The following is a 14,747-nucleotide window of genomic DNA, read 5'->3' on the forward strand; positions in this document are numbered from 1 at the left end:
GCTCCACGCGACAGAGTTAACACTACCAAAGATCCTAAACACTTTGGTTCTCCACACGACCTATCGATGTATTCGTTCGATAGCATAGTTTTCCCTAGGCCAGACCCAGCGTAAAAATACAAATAATATTTACAAGACAAACCAACTATACATCGACATAAAAGCATAAATATATACAAATAGTAAAACAATTACAATATACAAAGACACAGAAATGTTATATCTTCAGGTAACAAAATAAGGAAAAAAATTTACAGTGCAATAGATGGAAATAGGAGGATATGCATTTCCGGCGTTACAGGTTCAGTGAAAGAAGATTCACATATAGTTGTTTATTTCCATAAAATTACAGGTAGTGTCTTGACTCGTGGTTGGCGTCATCTGCCAGTGCCCGATGAGGAAGCGCGTCGTAAGCGGCCTTCAGCCCGCTCACAGCAGCTGACACCGCACAATTCGTTCCGGCCGGCTGCTGCACTGGCGGTTCGCCGCGTGCGGTGCCCCTGGCACTGCCGCGGCAGTCAGTGGTGGCGCATGTGTAATGAACTTACACACTCTGATTTGGGAGGTACTCTGTCCCCTCCCACTCATCACCCGTCTTCATCATCCGTCGTACCGCGATGACGGTTGCCGTGTAGCCGTGATATCCAACGATATTGGCCTGCCATCCAGGTAGACCCCATTCAGTCCGCCGGGAAGTCAGGAAGGCTGGTATCATTATCTTGGTGCGAAGGAAAGACCTTCAAGTCCTCCCATGTGCGACCGAGGCAGACTGTGGTGCTCACCTCTGCGACTAGTGATTACGGCGAGGTAGCCATCTCTCCCAGTAGTGGCCGTTGTTGTCCGTAGTGTGTTGTAAATCTACAACAGACTTTTGCCAGACGTGGTTCAAATGGCTCTAAGCACTATGGGATTTAACATCTGAGGTCATCAGTCCCATAGAGTTAGAAATACTTACACCTAACTAACCTAAAGACATCACACACATCTATACCTGAGGCAGGATTCGAACCTGCAACCGTAGTAGCAGCGCACTTTCGGACTACAGCGCTTAGAACCGCTCGGCCACAACGGCCGGCGTGGCAGACGTCACTGCGCTTTGTTACAGTACAGAACTGGTCTGTAAAAGCTTTTGGTACGGTTGTAATGTTGATGCATTAATTTGTTCTGAAAGTGGTGCTGATATTCAAGACAATAAAAGCAGGTTAAAAGCTGTGAGCTATCTGGGGAAGTTAACCTTGCATTAGTGAGCAACTGTTTCACCAGGTATCCAGTCTAGCTTACCAAATTCCCAACCAGACTAACATTAATTATAATCTTTTAGTAGTCATCTTACGATAACCGGTGATTATATATAAAAGACAATTTAAATAAAAAGAAATAAATCAGTTTATATTTGGAAATTTATTTTAACATTGATCATTGTTCCGCTAAAATTTAGCATATTAAACTTGATTCATAACTAAGCTGGTGCCTTATTTAGGATTGTGAAAATGTGAGTTTGTCATCTTACGGAACACATCAAATATGGAGTCAAGATTGGAAGACTGCATACAACACTGCATTCATAAAATGACACACGAAGAACGTTGAAACATATGCAAGAGGAAATTAACCACAACCAACTGATTAAATTTTCACCCAAGGAAGTTACGTTCGTAGCGCAATCCTGTCCGTCATGAAATTACCACACACTGGTATACTAAATTCATACTAACTCTCTGTGAAATCTTCCCGAAAACAAATAGCTGAGGGCTACTTTGATGATTACACTACATGCTTCACGTGGTCTACTTGGTTTACACAAAAGAGTGTAACTCCACAATAATTTTGATAATTAAAATAAATTTACAAAACAGAAACCTCGAACTGGTTACTATCGTCATACTATTAACCTGACCCATTATATCATTATTTGACCCATCAGGTGGGTCAAATAATTATATAAGCACGTGGTACTGGTCTCACAAAGTACACCTCATGTGGGTTGAACATAAAGAAAAGTTGCTATATTGAAAAATATTGTCAAGGCGAGACATTATAATCTCACGCACATTCGCATTTAAGATTGATGATCTTAGTTAGAGTTACGGATCTTCAACACGTGGTTCCACTTTACTCACAAAGTAGTGACAAAGCAACTACTGGAAGATATTCTGAACTTCACACTCGAATTACACTGCGTTGCAATTTGAGATAACATTAGATATTTTAGATCTAAACCTGACATAAAGGTGATTAAATTTTCAGTTATGAAATTCATTGTCCTACGGACTTAGCAGAGACGCGCTTAGCCGGAGATCTTACCAGTTCAGACGGTCGCCGCGGACAGACTGTCGTGGGCCCCTACCAAGGGTGCTTCCAGATACAAAACGGAAGTGACCAGAGAGGCAGCTTCCTATACCAACATGACAAGGGACGGACAGGACCATACTAAGAATAGAAACGTCTTTGCTTTTAGAAAGCGCAGCTACCTGTTCCGACGTTGGTCCTACTGTTTTCTAGCAGATAGGCTTGTCTGCTACCATCAAGCATGCAACTACAAATACATTTGCTCATTCATCCTTTCACACAGAAGGGAAGGGGGATGACCGTATCTTATCACATACAGTATATAAAAGAAAGCGGATGTAAGTTCTGTATGAGACTGTGACGTGAATTACATATAAACTCTGTTTTAAAGTGCAGTAGTGTGACAGATCGTTCTTGATTATGTGTAAAAGTAACACGTTCCACTTTCAGTCTCCTCCCAGATATTCAGAAACAACACAGTATATTTAGAAGTGGAATGTATGCCGTAAATGACAACAGTTTTAAAAGAAATTAACATGAAAGGAATCCAACAGAGACCTTTTCACGGTTTATTGCATTCGTCTTGGCCTTTCTTTCGTCACACAAAGTAGGTGACGTAACCCTGTTTGGCTGCTTTAACCCATTACATTCTGCTATTCAGAAACATCGATGTGGCGCTTTCCCCTGACTCAGTCTTGGGGGCGAAATATTTTCAAACCGGCCGCCTCGTGTAGGCATTACGGTAATGTAGCGGGATAGCTTCGCTCTGGGACTGAAAATTTTACCCGTTTTGCTACCCTACACAAAGTTGGCATGCAACAGTACTTCGCCTCTGCTGACAATTACTGAAACATGCGTGATTCCGTTTCTTCGTTAATAATGGAGGTGGGCCACTATGTGGTACGTGAGCTCTTACATTTTAGACCCCACGGGTCTCGTGTGCGATAGTGCACAGAGATGGATAAAAAAAGAAGAAGAAATGAGGTACCTTAGTCCGTTAGGTCCTGTACAAGACATGAAAGCTTAGAGAATAGGCTACAAATTGTTGTATACACGTGCAATTAAATTGTTGTGACGTATTAAACCCAGTATTTGACATTGACATTCACACTGCAAAAACGGGAATACAAGAAAAGGTGTTCGTAATTTCGTCCCTCAAGAAAACTCTGTAAAGCACAATCAGTTCAAATGTATTTTTCGTTCCTAACACAACGAGGCAGTCTCATTACTATGAATAGCTTGAATGTCACGAATGAACAATATTTTCAAGTGTTTTCAGCCCTCCAAAGATGTGTACCGTATGAATTTGTTTGTATGTCTATATTAGCACCAGGTTCTGTGATAACAAACAAAGCATTTCCAGCAACGAATCCATTTCTGTCCCCTTGCTTTTTCCCATATCAAGAAAGTGAAGTAATCTTTACAAATAGCAAATAATCTGTAGCTCGTAACTGTTCCAAATTTCTTCACTGGGACGAAAATAGGAACAACGCAGGGGACGAAATAACGAACATCCCACATTTATTACAGTCACCCTTAGAGCAACATAGAACACACACTTGAGTCTAACGATTACATAGCAGAGACTACAACGAATGAAATACAGGTCTATGAATACAAATCAGTGCTCACACTAGGAACTTTGGCTTTTAATTTGACTACTTCATTAACTCACCTCCTCATAAAAAAGATGAGAATTCCTTCGTACACGCAAGCTACACGTGCTCCACACAACAAACTCTGTCAGCAATACAGTGGACAGAGGTGCGTGCAGCTAAAAATTTGTTATCAACTGTGGAAACTGAAAATTCCTAAGGGGCGAAATTAGGAGCGGGGAAGATATAAGGACCCCTTACATTATCATTTTATCCATTGTGCAAGTAATAATTTAAAATGTGTCCCTTTTTAGGATTCTTTACTTCGAAATCTGGTGTGGTCAGCAGGTAAGTAACAGCGTCCTCAAAATAATAATTAATATAAGTACTACGCAATATTATTACGAGGGAGCCCAGAAGCACAAACTGATGCTAACAGGTGCACTGTGCGGGAGCATCTCGCCGTGACAGGAACGGAATTCACATGACTGGAATCAGCGTCTCCTTTTGGCCATAATGGACTAGTTATTCTTTGCACGAAATATATATGTCAAATTTGTCTTTGCTCTGAACCACAGGCTATAACGCTTCTTCTTGATGATTTGGTTTGATTTGTACTTGGCCTCGGCTAAAACTCGGCGACAGTCGGTAGTGTGTTGAGATCGTTATCAAGTTACGAAGACGACGTTACACAAAATAACAGTACTGAACCGCCGGCCGCGGTGGCCGTGCGGTTCTGGCGCTGCAGTCCGGAACCGCGAGGCTGCTACGGTCGCAGGTTCGAATCCTGCCTCGGGCATGGGTGTGTGTGATGTCCTTAGGTTAGTTAGGTTTAAGTAGTTCTAAGTTCTAGGGGACTTATGACCTAAGATGTTGAGTCCCATAGTGCTCAGAGCCATTTGAACCATTAGTACTGAACCGAAATGTCGACGTGCGTGAGATATTTACTTCACCAAGAATCGTAATTAATCGTTCGTAATCGATGTTTAACTGATTAATGATGAAATATTAATGATAAAACCAATACAGTCACATCCACAACAAATTCCCTACAAGCTGGTCGTAATTTCAAGTATCTAAGAAATCGTATCAGTGGGCTTGTTATTTGAGTCAAAGATTCTACACAAGCGCCGAGCGCTACAGTCAAATATTATCGCTGCGCGTAATTATTACTCGGGAGTTTCATGTCAATAATTTGATAGAATTTTAAATCACAAATGCACGAATTGGCACGAGAGGGTGTTTTATTGCACAATATCACTTCCTAACCAAGCCTTGAGAAGAAAACTTTCCCAAGTGTTGGGGGGGATTTAAATTATATGCTTCGGACATATCACTGAAGTTCCATAAACCACTGGCTATTATGAATGAAAATTGTCTATCAGTGTTCGTTGCCTAAATCACTGTCTAAGTAGTGTTTAGTTCAATTATCTAGTTAAAAGTTCACTTTATTCTAGTAGGTAAAAGTCCTCCGTTCGAATTCTAATACTGTGACATTTGAAGTCAGAAGATCGTATTTCTGCGTCATAATAGATCGCAATTATTCAATCTCAAAAACAATCTAAGGGCGCCTACATGTACGAGCATTCAAATATATGACCTGCTTCGGCTAACTCTCGTAACGTAGTGACAATGCTTTGAATTATACTTAGTCATTACTCACGATTCCCAAAGAGTACTCACACGGAGTATTCTTTGGGAACGTTGGTTCTACTTTGCGAATGTTAATTTATGCTAATTTTACGATTTATTATGATTTTGATTTTAATTTTACTGAAATTTAATCTTTCTTTCGTAGATTCCTAAATTGTCAAGTCTTAGATTCCTGATTTAATTACCTGTTATTGTCCTAATAATAGTGATAAATGGAACTTCGTTCGCTTATTCACTTTTCTGGGAATTTGGGACTTGGGGGGAAATCTTTGGGGTATTGGGAGCTAATTTTTGATTTTTATTTCTCGTCCGAGGAAGTGGCATTACAAGGCCTCTATCATGGCACATATTTTTTCGCTTAAGCTGTGTAATGTATGAAGATTCAGCTTATCCCGTATGTACCATTCCATTCGGTACCTCACAGTTTTTAAATTTTGGACATATTCGCCTTAGCATGTCACCACGTCATAATCCATAACAAGTTCTTCTGGGCTCTTATCACAGAACAGTTCATAAATTTATTTTTGGAGTGCCTGTTTCCCTTGTACACCATTTTCCGCTGCGATTAAATAGGGACCAGTCTCGAGGAAAGGGTTTACACTAAGCCTAATGCTGATAAACGCGAGTCGCGTTGAAGTAGTCTCGTGATATTTATTCGCTAGAGTTCCCAATGTGCGAAATGAGCACAGCTCTGTGATTCCTTGAAAACTACCTTGGCCCATTGCTACACACGTGCAATATGTCTTTATCTTCCGGCTATAACGAACAGCTTTCCTTCCACTCTTCCTTCCGACGTGCGATGGGACAAATGTTGAGGGAGGATAAGAAGAAGAAACAGAAGAAGAAGAAACAATATATGAATTCGCGGCAAATACTAACGAAGAAACTTTACAACACATTTAAGAAAAGCTTCGCAGCTTTATTTTGTGGTTTTATGAGTGACTGTGATACCTTGAACTTCCAGCTGCATTTCGTCGTTGTTTTGATAGTCGTTTTTCCTCTGCGCGCAGTATGGAACGTCAACGACACAGCGGAACGCGGAATATACTCCTTCTGTTAATAAAGACGCACGGCGGATACACAGCGGTGGGGCAGTGCGCCGTCGCAACTTGTAGCAATAGACCTGCTGCCCACCACTAACCCCTTTCCCCACCCTCCCATTTCATCCCATCGGCGAACCTGCTGGAAGGTCGGTTTTATGTCTCCGCCGGCGGACGTCCCCTAAATTACTTGAAATCAATTTTAATCAGGGATTCTTCCAACTCAATTTCGCAGCGGCCTTCAACAGACTTCCAATTAAATTCCATGTTCTTATTAAAAAAAAAAAAAAAAAGGAACCACGTATCGGCTTCTATGGACCGACATTAGTTTTAGGTCCGTCCGTAAATCTTGAAATCTTGCTAAACGCTGGAATGCGAAGAGGAAATCACATTTTTCATAGGAGGCAATGTATGAAGGAGGTATTTCCTTCCGCAATCTTAGCTGTTATAGATTGAGATTTCTCGTGCTGCTGTTTACGTGGCTAGACTGTGGCGACAAAGTTTTGAGAAGAAATTACGGTATTTATCTTAACGACTTTTTCCTGTGGGTATACGCTTTCAAGCCAGCCATACTAGTCCTTCAACATAGATAAATGAAATATTTATCATTATGGTACCGTAAAAAAAAGGATATTTAATTTTAGTCTTGTCAGTGACATACTGGTACAGTCATGCCTCGCAAAAATAGTTAACTTCATTCAGTGTAGTTTTCACGGCCGGAATTTGCACCAATGATGATCTATGTTCCATGTGAATAGGGCTGTGAGTAGTGCGAAGAACTTCTTGTGGGCCCAAGTACCGTTATATACGAAGACAGTAACTTGTTCTCGAAAGAACAGTTACTGTTGATGACCGTGCAGCTTTTCCCTGGAATAAATGATGACTAACTGACAACCTCAGCTGCTGACAGGTGTTGTTGATATACCTCGATGTGGACAGCTGAAAATGTGTGCCCCGACCGGGACTCGAACCCGGGATCTCCTGCTTACATGGCAGACGCTCTATCCATCTGAGCCACCCAGGACACAGATAAATTGCGCGACTGCACGGACTTATCCCTTGCACGCTTCCCGTGAGACGCATTCCCAACTGTCCACAATTCTACATATGTATTGTACCTTATAGACATTTGCCCACGGTCATCAACAGTAACTCTTCTTTCGACAACAAGTTATTGTCTTCGTATATATAGTTAAAGGCTACCCAGCCATTGACCTTCGTCTGTGCGAACGCGCACAGGTTGCCCAAACTCTTACGGGAATCGCCAAAGCGTGCGCGAGTAATGAGTGGGTGGGCAAATGTCTATAAGGTACAATACATATGTAGAATTGTGGACAGTTGGGAATGTGAGTCTCACAGGAAGCGTGCAAGGGATAAGTCGCTGCAGTCGCGCTATTTATCTGTGTCCTCGGTGGCTCAGATGGATAGAGCGTCTGTCATGTACGCAGGAGATCCCGGGTTCGAGTCCCGGTCGGGACACACATTTTCAGCTGTCCACATCGAGGTATATCAACAACACCTGTCAGCAGCTGAGGTTGTCAGTTAGTCATCATTTTTTCAAGTACCGTTATCCAAGATGGCGGCCATGACGTCAGCTTATGACGCAAGTACCGTTATCGGTTATTCAAGTGCACCAGCGGAATTTTCTGCCTTGTGGCCGTTAGTGTTCCAGTTACCTGCCCTGGCCACTAACGTAATTTCAGGTAGTGTCCTTTCCTGACTTGTCGCTGTCTAACACAGTGTGTAGTTTTGACAGCTTAACACGTATACATATTTGATTGTGGATAATTCCGCCCGTAGCATTTTGTGTTAGAATTCTCATGTATCGATTGCTGGCAAGCAAGTCGTTTGTTGGTCGGTCCCTGGCTGTCCCTTGGTTGGGTTCCGACGGATCTAGTGTAGTTGGGCTCACCACCTGCCTCACCTATGTGAAAGAGGGTAGACCGACCCCCTGCAGGCTTCTGACAAAGGAACCTCCCCATCGCACCCCCCTCAGATTTAGTTATAATTTGGCACAGTGGATAGGCCTTGAAAAACTGAACACAGATCAATCGAGAAAACAGGAAGAAGCTGTGTGGAACTATGAAAAAATAAGCAAAATATACAAACTGAGTAGTCCACGCCAAGATAGGTAACAACAAGGATAGTGTGACACCAGGGGTGCCGTGGTCCCGTGGTTAGCGTGAGCAGCTGCCGAACAAGAGGTTCTTGGTTCAAGCCTTCCCTCCGGTAAAAAGTTTAAATTTTTATTTTCAGACAATTATCAGAGTTGAGGCACTCACACAAAATCAATTTCGCTCTTCAAAATTCCAGGACATGTTCAGATTTGCTTGTACATATGCAGGATTTGACGGTCTACACACGGAATAATTTGAAAACGTTAAAAACATATGTTTTGACAGAGCACAGAGAAAACTGTGCGACTGTAAAACTGTTGCATTCATTTGTTGCATTTTATGTGACACACTCTTATGTTTTCATTACTTTTTTGGGAGTCATTATCACATGTACAAGAAAACCTAAATCGGGCAAGGTAGAAGAATCTTTTTACCCATTCGCCAAGTGTGCAAGTTTGGTGGGTCGACAAGAATACTATCATGTGACGCACATGCCGTCACCAGTGTCGTATAGAATATATCAGACGTGTTTTCCTGGATCAAATGTTTTCGGTTCCCATTGGAGAGGCACGTCAAATGGTTCAAATGGCTCTGAGCACTATGGGACTTAACATCTATGGTCACCAGTCCCCTAGAACTACTTAAACCTAACTAACCTAAGGACAGCACACAACACCCAGCCATCACGAGGCAGAGAAAATCCCTGACCCCGCCGGGAATCGAACCCGGGAACCCGGGGGTGGGAAGCGAGAACGCTACCGCACGACCACGAGATGCGGGCGGAGAGGCACCTCCTTTCGTCTACTAATCGCACGGTTTTGCGGTGCGGTCGCAAAACACAGACACTAAAACTTATTACAGTGAACAGAGACGCCAATGAACGAACGGACAGATCATAACTTTGCAAAACTAAAGCAAGTAAACTTTTCGCTCAAGGGTAGACTTGAACCAAGGACATCTCACTCCGCAGCTGCTCACGCTAACCACGCGACCACGGCGCTCCTGTGCCCACATTAACCTTGATGTTGTCTATGTTCCTATGGACTACTCAGTTTTTATATTTGGCTTATTTTTTTCATAGTTCCACACAACTTCTTCCTGTTTTCTCGACTGATCTGTGTTCAGTTTTTCAAGGCCTATCCACTGTGCCAAATTGTAACTAAATCTGAGGGGGGTGCGTTGGGGAGGTTCCCTTGTGAGTGCCGTTGTCTTTACTGTCTTTCTCACCGGTGTTTAATTGCCTGTTTATAATCTATCACAGCCAATGATTAAAACAGCCTTGGTTTTACTGTGTTTTATGTAAATTAAAAGTCTTCACCCACGTATAAGTAAGTTTGAATTTCGGGAAGTGGATATTTGCTGCAAGGTTATTGCCGTTGCCTTTTCTTTTCTTTTAGTGCGGTTTCAGCTACTTAAAACTTAAGGAATATGGTTATACTGTTTAAAATTTTGGAAAATTAATTGTGGGCCTACAGCCGCTGGGAACCTTATTCTTTTAATTACTCTTTAAGCAAAAACAATGCGGCCTCCTGCCTTTGAAAGGTTATGGTAATTTATTTTAAAATCTTGAAAATTTTACTGTGGGTTCAGCCGTTTGTATTGGATCGTGTTTATGTTGGAAGAAACACGGATTACAAAGAGAATTTTTCATTACGGTTGTAAGCTAAAAAAAACTGTAGGATGGATAGAAGCAGTAAAGAAAGACGCCTCCAAAATAGGTGTTACAGAAGAAATAATACGCGACAGGAATCACTTTAGGCCACTTATAGAAAATGCAAACTATAAAGAAGATGTGCCAAAAAAAAAAAAATGGTTCAAATGGCTGTGAGCACTATGGGACTTAACTTCTGAGGTCATCAGTCCCCTAGAACTTAGAACTACTTAAACCTAACTAACCTAAGGACATCACACACATCTATGCCCGAAACAGGATTCGAACCTTCGACCGTAGCGGCAGCGCGGTTCCAGACTGTAGCGCCTAGAACCGTGAGCCAAAACCTCGACCCAAGAGAGTGTGGACAGATGAGCAGAGACGAGCAGTTGGCGAGAAAATGAAGAAGTACTGGGAAGAACGGAAGAAAAAGAAACACCATAACTCGTAAGTTGTATGCGGCCCACAGCTGGACAAATTCATAAATAAAAAAAAATTGTAATTGTAATTGCGTGTCTTCAGTCACTTGAAATTTACCTTGTTGATTATTTCGATTTCTTGTTTGGAGGCCTTCAGTCGTGAAAGATTTGGAGTTTGAAACTCATAGTTGTAAAACTTCGGCTATGTGCCGCTTTAGTTACAAATATGTTATTAAATTACATTAAATTAAAATTTTAAGGTGAAACTGACCCCAATCTCACTTAGCCCTTTCCACAATCCTAATCACCTGTTCTGCCGAGCGGGTTTAAGGGGCGTCTCAAATACTATTGCTGTTTCAACCTATGGTCTCTGTCAAATGGGTAACGGTTGCTGCAAGCGCAGCAACCGTCATGAATAAAAGAAATAAATACGACCAGAGTCTCTAGTGCTCGCGTCAGCGTTAGTCCCATACTCCGTCGTTATGTGACACTGGATAAAAACATATGACGTAAAACTCGCGCTTATGGCACCTGTCAGTAAAGAACTGTGTAATAAACAAGCATTCGACGCTGAACATGAAGCCTTTCAAAGAATTTTACCAGATTGTGATCCCACAACGAACTGAAGCATATTCCGGTAGACAAAACTATAATAACAGTTTATAGCAAAATATTCGTTCCATTGCATATTGTCATCTGTCGATGATGTCTTTCCCATATCTGTATAAAATATTAGGCTTGTACATTGCGTGACACATGTCATGCCGAAGAAATTTCTATCTGTGTTATTTTGCACAGTTGAAATTTGTGTTACTACGACACGAAGGACCTCAAGCAGCGCTCTCAGGAAGAGAGGAAGTTTAGGGCTGAAGCTTCCGCCTGTGACATTGTCGTAAGAGGCGGACCTTATGGTCAGGGTGGATAAGAAAGGATATTACTTGTTGTATCTGTCGAGTTGACAATATCACGGAGTCTGCTGGTTAATACATGAGTCAAATATCTTCATATCCATTATTGAGCCTGTGATGACAATTTTTTGCCGTTGACCTCCGAAAAAAGGTGATTAATTGTACAATAACCTCACCTAGAACTTGTCTGCAGGACGTAGTTATTGTTTTATTCTATTTATCTCTATTTCTTAATATTTAATCTTTTACATTGTATATTCATTTTTAATGAGAAGTCAAAAAACACAGATGAAATTTATGTATTCGTCTGAGGTTACTGCGGTATTCACAACAAAACCTGTTAACAGAATAGAGTAGGATTCGTAGGAAATTAACTAGTGAGTTATTTTTTCCACAAATCTTTGCAAAATTTCTATCGAAATGACTGGTAACAAGTCATTTTAAAGCCATGTGTACAAGATCTGTATGTATCAGATCCATTATACTTATATTTGATAAGGAGAATATGTTCATCCCTGTCACTACCCTTGTTTGGAGTGAAAGACAGATTTAACAAGGAAACACATTTTTCTACTGCAATTCACATGATATCAGTGTACAATTAACTATTCTTCTGAGAAACACGGAGAGTTATCTAGAAGAAACTATTTCAGATTAGATTTCGAAAAATTTTGCTCGGTAAAAAATATTTTATGGTACAGGCCAGCAGGGCATACAATAAAAACTTTTGTTGCGTCACATCAAGTTCTTTTCAGAGTTATTGCTTTCTTTAATAACGAAATCTGAACTTGTAATGGTTTGTTTATAACGAAACTCATGAGCGATTGCGGCATACGTATTTTGCGAAGTTGGAATTAGAATGTCCGACTTCTTTAAGAGGCGTCAGCTAGTGAACTCTACATTTCATTCATAATGATCACTTTTGTACAGATAATACGAGTACTTTATTCCTAAGTGATATATTACCTTGACAAATTGTACCATTATAAGACATGCATGTTGACATGTTTTGTTTGTTCCAAAGACTATATGTTTAACAAAACTGAATATATTGTCACTTTCTTAAAACTAAGAGTCCATTGGCAGTAAACGACACATATTTCCGTGAGAAACATCATTTTCTTCTCATGCTGTTTGAGTGACCATGTTACTTAAACCCTGTGTCTTCTGCACGACATACCATCTCAGGTTTATGTTCGTTAGGCGACAGGTCAAACACATATATGAAAACGTTCAGCACTATTTTAGTATTCTTCTTGTTAAATGTAACAAAAATCAATTGTTCGTCATATCTTTTTTAAAAGAATTTCGTGATCAACACAATTCCTTGAACAGATTACAGCAAATAGCAACAGGTATTACAGATAATTTTAAAACTAAGGCAACGAGAGCTAAGGTAATTGTACACAACTGACTGACAATTCAAACAATACAAAAGGTATTTCCGTACAGGTGTTAAAACTACGAAAATATAAAACTGAATGAAAAGTCCAATAGCCCGCTGTAGACGTATTTATTTAAGTCAAATGGAGACTCACAGAACCGGTTTCGCAACTTTTCAGTTGCATCTTCTGGTGTATATAATGCTATGTAATATAGTCTAGAGAGCTATTACAGAACGCCGGAAAGTAACAGTTGGCATGGGTAGTCAAAGTTCTCAGCTTTCTTCGATTGATCGAAACCATCATCAATGATGAATGTCCAGCCTGTGTTAAAATCATGAACTGTCGTCACTTTGTTGATTAAAATATGTTCCTATGGGTCTCAGTCAGGCAACAGACGATGCCCCATTGGACATTCATCTCTGATGATGGTTTTTATTAACTGAAGAAGGCTGATAACTTTGTCTATCCATGCCAACTATTACTTTGCGGTCTTGTGTAATAACTACTTAGACTACATGACACAACATTATATACACTAGAAGATGCAACTGAAAAGTAGCGAAACAGGTTGCGTGAGTCTCCAAACGACTTAAATAAATACAGTTACAGCGGTCTATTGGCCTTTTCATTCAGTTTTATATTTTAATAACTTTAACACTATATGCAAACACCTGTAACACTGAATTGTCTATCAATTATGTACAGGTTGTGGTAGTTTGATATTTAAGGGCTGTAATAATTCGTGATGAAACGTATAGACACCATTCTTATTTTAAAAGGACTTTAGGGATTCCTTTGTGTATACAGGGTGATTTTTTCCACCTTCTACAAACTCTAGGGATTGATCGATGAGAGGATACTGAACGAAAAACGTCTAATGAAGTATGTCCGAAAATGCATGGTTTCCATGCTGGAGACCATTTATTCACTCAAACATTGTTACAGAGATTGCGGTCTAACATGCGCTGTACCAAGCAGCCACAATTGCAGTACGTGTTGAAAATTGATTCCATGTGCCTCAACGCAAGCATGCACTCACCGTAGAAAGTTTTGTCTCACACGTTCACATCGTCCAGGCTGAATCGGAACAGTGTCAAAGTCAGCATGAATACGCTGCTCCAATGTCTCCACATCTGGAATGAGCTCTGCACACACTATACTTTTGAGATGGCCCCATAACCAAAAATCGCACGGATCGAGGTCTGGCGAACGAGCAGGCCATGCAACTGGACCCCCTCGTCCGATCCATTGGCGAGGGAAGACACGATTGAGATGCGTCCTGACGTTAAAGGCGAAGTGGGCTGGAGCACCATAGTGTAGCAGCTACATACCCTTCGAATTATCAGTGGCACTTCTTCCAGCAGGGGAAGCAGAGTCACCCGCAACAAACGCCGATAGTTGCGAATTTTTAGGCGACGTGGAAGGAAGAGTGGTCCCAAAATACGGTCGCAATTACTCCGGCTCGCACATTCCGGCTGCCCAATGCTAATGATTCGCTTTCACCATACCATGATGGTCCTGCACACTACCCCACAGATGACTGTTGTGGAAGTTGAAGCTAACACTCCGCGTAAAGGTAGCCTCATCTGTGAAAAGGATGGATCTACATCTACATCTACATTTATACTCCGCAAGCCACCCAACGGTGTGACACAGATCTCGGAATCGTGGTTGCCTGGTGAAGAAACCA

The 14,747-nt window shown here is 41.2% G+C and overlaps 2 non-coding genes across 2 annotated transcripts; one reads left to right on the forward strand and one right to left on the reverse strand.

Moving 5' to 3' along the window:
* Positions 1 to 7,527: 7,527 nt before the first annotated feature.
* Positions 7,528 to 7,602, reverse strand: Trnat-ugu. Its single transcript has one exon. It is a non-coding gene; the product is annotated as a tRNA-Thr (tRNA).
* Positions 7,603 to 7,981: 379 nt separating this feature from the next.
* Positions 7,982 to 8,056, forward strand: Trnat-ugu. Its single transcript has one exon. It is a non-coding gene; the product is annotated as a tRNA-Thr (tRNA).
* The last annotated feature ends 6,691 nt before the right edge of the window (positions 8,057 to 14,747 follow it).

This window comes from Schistocerca americana, chromosome 4 (genome assembly GCF_021461395.2).
Source record: "Schistocerca americana isolate TAMUIC-IGC-003095 chromosome 4, iqSchAmer2.1, whole genome shotgun sequence".
Lineage (NCBI taxonomy): Eukaryota > Metazoa > Arthropoda > Insecta > Orthoptera > Acrididae > Schistocerca > Schistocerca americana.